The sequence below is a fragment of the Salvelinus sp. IW2-2015 genome, unplaced genomic scaffold, assembly GCF_002910315.2.
Source record: "Salvelinus sp. IW2-2015 unplaced genomic scaffold, ASM291031v2 Un_scaffold4929, whole genome shotgun sequence".
In the NCBI taxonomy this organism is placed as follows: domain Eukaryota; kingdom Metazoa; phylum Chordata; class Actinopteri; order Salmoniformes; family Salmonidae; genus Salvelinus; species Salvelinus sp. IW2-2015.
Window position 1 is genome coordinate 13,402 of NW_019946198.1, and position 8,834 is coordinate 22,235.

Below are 8,834 nucleotides of genomic sequence, written 5' to 3' on the forward strand. Positions count from 1 at the left end.
CAGGGGGTACCGTACAGAGTCAATGTGGAGGCTATATACAGGGGGGTACCGGTACAGAGTCAATGTGGAGGCTATATACAGGGAGGTACCGGTACAGAGTCAATGTGGAGGCTATAACAGGGGGTACCGGTACAGAGTCAATGTGGAGGCTATATACAGGGTAAGGTACGGTACAGAGTCAATGTGGAGGCTATATACAGGGTACCTCGTGGGTACAGAGTCAATGTGGAGGCTATATACAGGGGGTACCGGTACAGAGTCAATGTGGAGGCTATATACAGGGTGTTACGGTACAGAGTCAATGTGGAGGCTATATACAGGAGGTACCGGTACAGAGTCAATGTGGAGGCTATATACAGGAGGTACCGGTACAGAGTCAATGTGGAGGCTATATACAGGGTGTACCGGAAGAGAGTCAATGTGGAGACTATATACAGGAGGTTACCGATACAGAGTCAAAGTGGAGGCTATATACAGGGGGTACCGGTACAGAGTCAATGTGCGGGGACACCGGTGTCGAGGTTATTGAGGTAATATGTACATGTAGGTAAAGTTATTAAAGTGACTATGCATAGATAATAACAGAGAGTGGTAGCAGCAGCGTAGAAGAGGGGGAGAGGGGGGGGGGACAATGCAAATAGTCTGGGGAGCCATTTGATTAGATGTTCAGTAGTTTTATGGCTTGGGAGTAGAAGCTGTTTAGAAGCCTCTTGGATCTAGACTTGGCACTCTGGTACCACTTGAAAAAGAGCCGGATGCCTGGTCAGAACCCGGAGAAGGCGAATGGGAAAGCTGCCATTACCGTCAATATTACTCGCCAATGTGCAATCATTGGACAATATATTAGACGAGGTACGATCACGAATATCCTACATCAAAAACTGTAATATCCTATGTTTCACGGAATCGTGGCTGAATGACAACATGGATATTCAGCTAGCGGGATATACGCTGCACCGGCAAGATAGAAGAGCTCGGTAAGACGAGGGGGGGCGGTCTGTGCATGTTTGTAAACAACAGCTGGTGCACGAATCTAACGAAGTTTCTAGATTTTGCTCGCCTGAAGGAGAGTATATTGTGATAAATTGCAGGCCACACTACTTGCCTTGAGTGTTTTCGGCTATACTTTTCGTGGCTGTTTATTTACCACCACAGACAAATATGGGCACTAAGACCGCACTCAGTCAGCTGTATAAGGAAATAAGTAAACAGGAAACCACCCAGAGGCGGCACTAATAGTGGCCGGAGACTTTAATGCAGGGAAACTTAAATCAGTTCTACCAAATTCCCATCAACATGTTAAATGTGCAACCAGAGGGAAAAAAATTCTTGGTCACCTGTACTCCACACACAGAGACGCGTACAAAGCTCTCCCTCGCCCTCCATTTGGTAAATCCGACCACAACTCTATCCTCCTGATTCCTGTTTACAAGCAAAAATTAAAGCAGGAAGTACCAGTGACTCGGTCTATAAAAAAGTGGTCAGATGAAGCAGATGCTAAGCTACAGGACTGTTTTGTAGCACAGACTGGAACATGTTCCGGGATTCTTCCGATGGCATTGAGGAGTACACCACATCAGTCACTGGCTTCATCAATAAGTGCATCGAGGACGTCGTCCCCACAGTGACTGTACGTACATACCCCAACCAGAAGCCATGGATTACAGGCAACATCCGGACTGAGCTAAAGGCTAGAGCTGCCGCTTTCAAGGTGCGGGACTCTAACCCGGAAGCTTACAAGAAATCCTGCTATGCCCTGCGACAAACCATCAAACAGGCAAAGCGTCAATACAGTTTTAGGACCACTATTGTTTTCACTATATATTTTACCTCTTGGTGATGTCATTCGGAAACATAAAGTTTACTTTCACTGCTATGCGGACGACACACAGCTGTACATTTCGATGAAACATGGTGAGGCCCCAGAATTGCAAATGTTTTAGTTTTAAACTCAGAAAATACAGAGATACTAGTTCTAGGTCCCAAAAAACAAAGAGATCTCCTGTTAATTAATCTTGATGGTTGTACAGTCGTCTCAAATAAAACTGTGAAGGACCTCGGCGTTACTCTGGACCCTGATCTCTCTTTTGACGAACATATCAAGAATGATTCAAAAAATTATGCAGAAATCTAATCCATGCATTTGTCACTTCTAGATTAGACTACTGCAATGCTCTAATCTCTGGCTAGCTGGATAAAACACTAAATAAACTTCAGTTAGTGCTCAGCACGCCTGCTAGAATCTTGACAAGAACCTAAACATTTGATCATATTACTCCAGTGCTAGCCTCTCTACACTGGCTTCCTGTTAAGGCTAGGGCTGACTCAAGGTTTTACTGCTAACCTACAAAGCATTACATGGGCTTGCTCCTACCTATCTCTCCAATTTGGTCCTGCCATATATACCTACACATATGCTACGGCCACAAGACGCAGGCCTTCTTATTGTCCCTAGAATTTCTAAGCAAACAGCTGGAGGCAGGGCTTTCTCCTATAGATCTCCATTTTTATGGAATGGTCTGCCTACCCATGTGAGAGACGCAGACTCGGTCTCGAACATTAAGTCTTTATTAAAGACTTATCTCTTCAGTAGGTCCTATGATTGAGTGTAGTCTGGCCCAGGGGTGTGAAGGTGAATGGAATGGCACTGGAGCGACGAACCGCTCTTGCTGTCTCTGCCTGGCCGGCTCCCCTCTCTCCCCCGGGATTCTCTGACTCTGACGCTATTACGGAGGCTGAGTCACTGGCTTACTGGTGCTCTTCCATGCCGTCCCTAGGAGGGGTGCGTCACTTGAGTGGGTTGGTGATCTTCCTGTTTCCTGTTTTGCGTCCCCTCAAGCTCGTGCAGTGGAGTATCACGACACAAGACCCAGATGCAGACACAGGAGGCAGATGGTTTGAGCTCTGGTATTTATTATAATCCAAGGGATAGACAAAAGGCAGGTCGGGGACAGGCAAGCGCTCATAGCCAGGGCAGAGTCCCAAATGGTACAGAGCGTCAGGCAGGTGGGCTCAGAGTCAGGGGCAGACAGAGGGGTCAGGCAGGTGGGCTCAGAGTCAGGGGCAGACAGAGGGGTCAGGCAGGTGGGCTCAGAGTCAGGGGCAGACAGAGTGGTCAGGCAGGTAGGCTCAGAGTCAGGGGCAGACAGAGGTGGCGGCAGTAGGCTCAAGAGTCAGGACAGGCAAGGGAGGACGAGAAAAAAGAGAGACTGGGAAAAACAGGAGCTGAGAGAAAAAACGCTGGTTGACTTGAACAAACAAGACAAACTGGCACAGACAGACAGAATTCACAGGTATAAATACCAGGGGAGTGGGGAGGATGGGCGACACCTGGAGGAGTCTCCTTCTTTATTCAGCCTTGTCTCAGGTATACGTTAGTGATCTGTTGATATCCCTCTAGTGGTATGGGGGCTGTACATTGGCAAAGTGGGTGGGGTTATATCCTGCCCCCCCCCCCCCCCCTCCCTCGCCTCCAGCATTCTTATTTTATGCCGCAGTAGTCGGGGGGCTAGGGTTGGTCTCTTATATCTGGTGCAATTCTGTCTTTTGTAAATTTAAGTATGCTCCCTCTAATTTTCTCTCCCTCCGTCCCTCCTGGAGGACCTGAGCCCTGGGACCTTGCCTCAGGACGTCCTGGCCTGATGACTCCTTGCTGTCCCAGTCCATCTGGTCATGCAGCTGCTCCAGTTCAACTGTTCTGTCTGCGGCTATGGAACCCTGACCTGTTCACCGGACGTGCTACCTGTCCCAGACCTGCTGTTTTTGACTTCTCTCTCCTCTTCTCTCTTCTCTCTCTCTCTCTCTCTCTCTCTCTCTCTCTCTCTACGCCACCTGCTGTCTCGACCTCTGAATGACCCTGCTGGTCTATGAACATCTTGAAGAACAATCTGTCCTTAATGGCCATGTACTTCTCCACCTGCACACCTCAGAGCCTGGTTCCTCTCTACCCAGTACAGCCAGAAGAGGACTGGCCACACCCTCAGAGCCTGGTTCCTCTCACCCAGTACAGCCAGAGAGGACTGGCCACCCCTCAGAGCTGGTTCCTCTCTACCCAGGTACAGCAAAAGAGGACTGGCCACCCTCAGAGCCGGTTCCTCTCGAAAAAAACAAAAAAAAAAACACAAAAAAAAAAAAAAAAAAAAAAAAAAGAAAAAAAAAAAAAAAAACAAAAAAAAAAAAAAAAAAAAAAAAAAAAGAAACAAAAAAAACACATACCTCAGTACAGCAGACGAGGACTGGCCACCCCTCCATAGCCTGGTTCCTCTCTAGTTCTCCTAGGTGGCCTTTCTATGGAGTTGTTTCCATAGCACCGTGCTTCTACACCTGCATTGCTTGCTATTTGGGGTTTTAGGTTGGGTTTCTGCACAGCACTGTGTGACATCAGCTGATGTAAGAAGGGCTTTATAAATACATTTGATTGATTGATAAAACAAAAATGATTTTCATGAGGTGATCATTTTGTGTCATTTTCCAATGCCAARGACTGATACTGTTGGTAAAGGATGTACTCTTAATGCCAGCATGACCTATTGATATATATGCAGTACCAGTCAAGCGTTTGGACACATCTACTCATTCAAGGGTTTTTCTTTATTTCTACTATTTTCTACATTGTAGAATAATAGCGAAGACATCACAAGTATGAAATAACACATATGGAATCATGTAGTAACCAAAAAACTGTTAAACAATCCAAATATATTTTATATTTGAAATTCTTCAAAGTAGCCACCCTTTGCCTTGATGACAGTTTATTTAAAAAATGTTGCTTGTGTTTTTTGGCCCAAGCAAGTCTCTTCTTATTATTGGTGTCCTTAAGTAGTGGTTTCTTTGCAGCAATTCGACTATGAAGGCCTGATTCACAGTCTCCTCTGTATTGTTGATGTTGAGAGATGTCTGTTACTTGAACTCTGTGAAGCATTTATTTGGGCTGAAATCCAAAGTGGTAACTCTGGGTAATCCTTTCCTGTGGCGGTCCTCGGGAGAGCCAGTTTCATCATAGCGCTTCATGGTTTTTGCGACTGCAGTTGAAGAAACTTAAAAAGTTCTTGAAATTTTCCGAATTGACTGACCTTCATGTCTTAAAGTAATGATGTACTGTCGTTTCTCTTTGCTTATTTGAGCTGTTCTTGCCATAATATGGACTTGGTCTTTTACCAAATAGGGCTATCTTCTGTATACCACCCCTATCTTGTCAGAACACAACTGATTGGCTCAAACGCATTAAGAAAGAAAGAAAATCCACAAATTAACTTTTAACAAGGCACACCTGTTAATTGAAATGCATTCCAGGTGACTACCTTGTGAAGCTGGTTGAGAGAATGCCAAGAGTGTGAATGAGTATGTGTTCTAAAACTTTTTTGACCGGTAGTGTTCATTTCCTTAGTTAGCCAATTTCGAGTTGATAACAAGCAAGCTAAAGTTATTAGCTGGCTATCTTTCTATGGGTTAAACAGTGCTAGCTCTAGTTAGCTATGTTAGCTATGTTAGCTATGTTAGCTAACGGTAGTTGATACTTGTTAGCCACAAGATCGTGACGCCTACAATTTCCACGGCCTCAAGGAAATAAAATTAACATAATACAAAAAAATCAGTCTAACTTAGAGACTCTGTATTTGTTTTTTTGCGTCTCAATCCACCACTGATGTCATCCTTCCGCATCTGAGGTGAAAAGTCAGAACTAGAGAGGTGTTTGTTAGATCACGAGACATCTGAGGTGAAAGGTCAGAACTAGAGAGGTGTTTGTCAGATCATGAGACATCTGAGGTGAAAGGTCAGAACTAGAGAGGTGTTTGTCAGATCATGAGACATCTGAGGTGAAAGGTGACAGACCGGTGTTTGTCAGCTCATGAGACATCTGTGGTGAAAGGTGGCAGAGCTCTGGCTATGGATGGAGTCTGGCCCAGACAGGCTGCTCCAGGCCTTCTACTGGCCTGCCTGCTGTGGTTTGGTCCGGTGCGGCTCCCCCCCCGGCTTGTCCACATACTCCTAATACGATCAGACCGTAGAGGTGGGCGGACACTCAACCTCTGCTCCCCGCTCCCCCTGTCCTGCTGCTGGTGTTGGGCCCTTCCTCTTCGGTCGGGGCTGGGCGAGGATGGTTCGGCTGTAAGCAGCAGTTAGAGAGCGTTGAGAAGACAGCTCCAGCCAAGGCGAGCGTCCTACCGTAGACGTTCTGCCATGCGGAGTGCCCACCCCCCCGCAGTGCCAGCGCCGGGATTTCCTCCAGGACTCTCGCAGAGTCAGAGTAACTCGCAGGGGCCCGCGCGGCAGACAGGGACGGTTGGAGACCAGGCTGTAGAGAGGGGGAGGAGGCACGCCAGAGGCGGAAGGAGAGTCGTCCAGGAGCTACAGGTGGACCACGACGTGGGATGAGTTACACGCGCAGGAGTCTACTGGTTGAGAACAGACAGGAGAGGAGGAGGAAGAGGTAGAGGACGGGGACGCAGACGGAGGAGGACAGGAGGAGACAGCAGAGGAGACCAGGAGGAGGAGAGGACAGAGGAAGACGAGGAAGAGGAGGACGAGGGGGGACAGGAGAGAGGAAGAGACAGGCAGGAGCGTACAAGCAGAGGAGACAAGAGAGCGAAAGAGAGGAGGCGGACCAGCAGAGGGGACAGAGAGGAGGAAGCAGAGGGACGAGAGGAGAAGAGAGACCAGGAGGAGGAGCAGCAGGGAGAAAGAGGGACAGGGAGGCAACAGAAGGCGAAGAGAGGAGGACAAGAGAGAGAAGAAGACAGCGAGGAGGACAGAGAGGAAGAGAGACAGAGGAGGACAAGAGAGAAGAGAGAACAGGAGGGGAAGGGAGGAGGAGAAGGAGAGGGGAGGGCAGCAGAGGATGCAGAAGGAGAGGAGGAGGACAGATAAGAGTAGAGGATACAGCAGAGGACAGAGAGAGAAAGAGGACAGGAGGCAGGCCAGAAGAGGAGAAGAGAGGAGGAGGACGCAGGGACGACATTCACATTCCACAGACAGCTGCTACTCAAATAGCGAATGAGCAAGGAAAATGAATCAAAGAACAGGGAGTCCAACTATCTCACCCAGGCGATGTGACAGGAACACTAACATCCTTGTCCATCCCAATATGGCAACCTGACTGATAAGGGGAGCCTGTTTATTCCTTCTAGTCTGCAGTAGACCTCGTTTAATGTCTCAGAATCCTCTCACAATGACTCAACAACAACCCTTCAGACTGTTGACAATTCAAAACATTGAGAGAGAACAGACATATTAGCCTGTGATAAGACATTATAAAGGGCTCATACATGCTATATACACGTTCTAAAGCATTCTTTTTTTAACACACAACCTTTGTCTAACCAACAAATACATCACCGTCACTTCAAGTACGCAGAGAACTGACTAAGACTTTATCAGCATGTCCAAGACAGAGGACTGACTAATGCTGTATCAGCCATGTCAAGTAGCAGAGACTGACTAATTGCTGTATAGCCATGTCAATCAGAGGACTGACTAATCGCTATATCCAGCATTCAGTAGCAAGGACCTGACTAATGCGTTCAGCATGGGCAGTAGCAGAGGAACTGACTAATCTGTTAATCAGCAATGGCAAGTAGCAGAGACTAGACATGCGTATCAGCATGTCAAGTACAGAGGAACTGATAAGCGTATCAGCATGTCAAGTAAGCAGAGGACGGACTAAGCGTATCAGCATGTCAAAGTGCAGACTGACTAATGCTCGTATCAGACATCAAGTAGCAAAGAAGACATGGACTAATGCTAATACTCGAGCATCGTCACGTAGCAGAGGACGGACTAATGCTGTATCAGCATGTCAAGTTAGCAAGAGGACTGACTAATGCCTGTATCAGCATTTAATAAGCAAGAGATGACTATGCTATCAGAGGTCAAGTAAGCAGAGGACTGACTTAATGCTATATTCAGCATGTCAACCGAGCAGACGACTAATGCTGAATCAGCAGTCAGTAGGCAGAGGACTGCGAATGCTGTCTCAGCTGTCAAAGAGCAGAGACCTGACTAAATGCACATATCAGCATGTCAAGTACAGAGGACTGACTAATGCTGATATCAGCATCTCAAGTAGCAGAGCGACTGTATAATGCTAATCTCACACTGCCAAGAGCCGAGACTGACTGTTTTATCAGCATGCAAGTAGCCATGTCATCGTACACAGTGGGTCATAATAGGAGTATGTCAAACCGTCTGGATCGCTACCAGCGATTTGTTGAAAAACTATTTTTTATTCTTAATTTTCCCTTATAGCCTGACAAACCCCTCTCTAGCTTGTCACCTCTTCACCTCAGATGTCTCCTGGGCTGACACACTGCTCAATCTGGCACCTTTCACCCAGATTCTCCTGAGCTGACAAACACCGCTCTCTCACCTTTCACTCAGATGCTCTGCTGACAAACACCCTCTCCACCTTTCACCTCAGATGTCTCCATGAGCTGACACCACCCGCTCTGCTCACCTTCACCCAGATGTCTCATGCTGACAAACACCTCTCTACGTCACCTTTCACCTCAGATGTTCTCTGAGTCTGACAAACACCTCTCTGCCCCTTTCACCTCAGATGTCTCATGATGCTGACAAACACCTCTCTACTGTCACCTTTCACTCAGATGTCTTCATGATCTGACAAAACCTCTACTTACCTGTCCATCACCTCAGATGTCTACTAGTTCGACAAAACACTCTCGTTCTGTCCCTTTCACCTCAGAGTTACGTCTCGACAACCACCTCTCTATTCTGACCCCTTCACCTCAGAGTCTCACTGGTCTGAGCGCAAAACCTCTCTAAGTTCTACCTGTCACCTCAGATGTCTTCTGGTCTACAAACCTCTCTAACTGTCC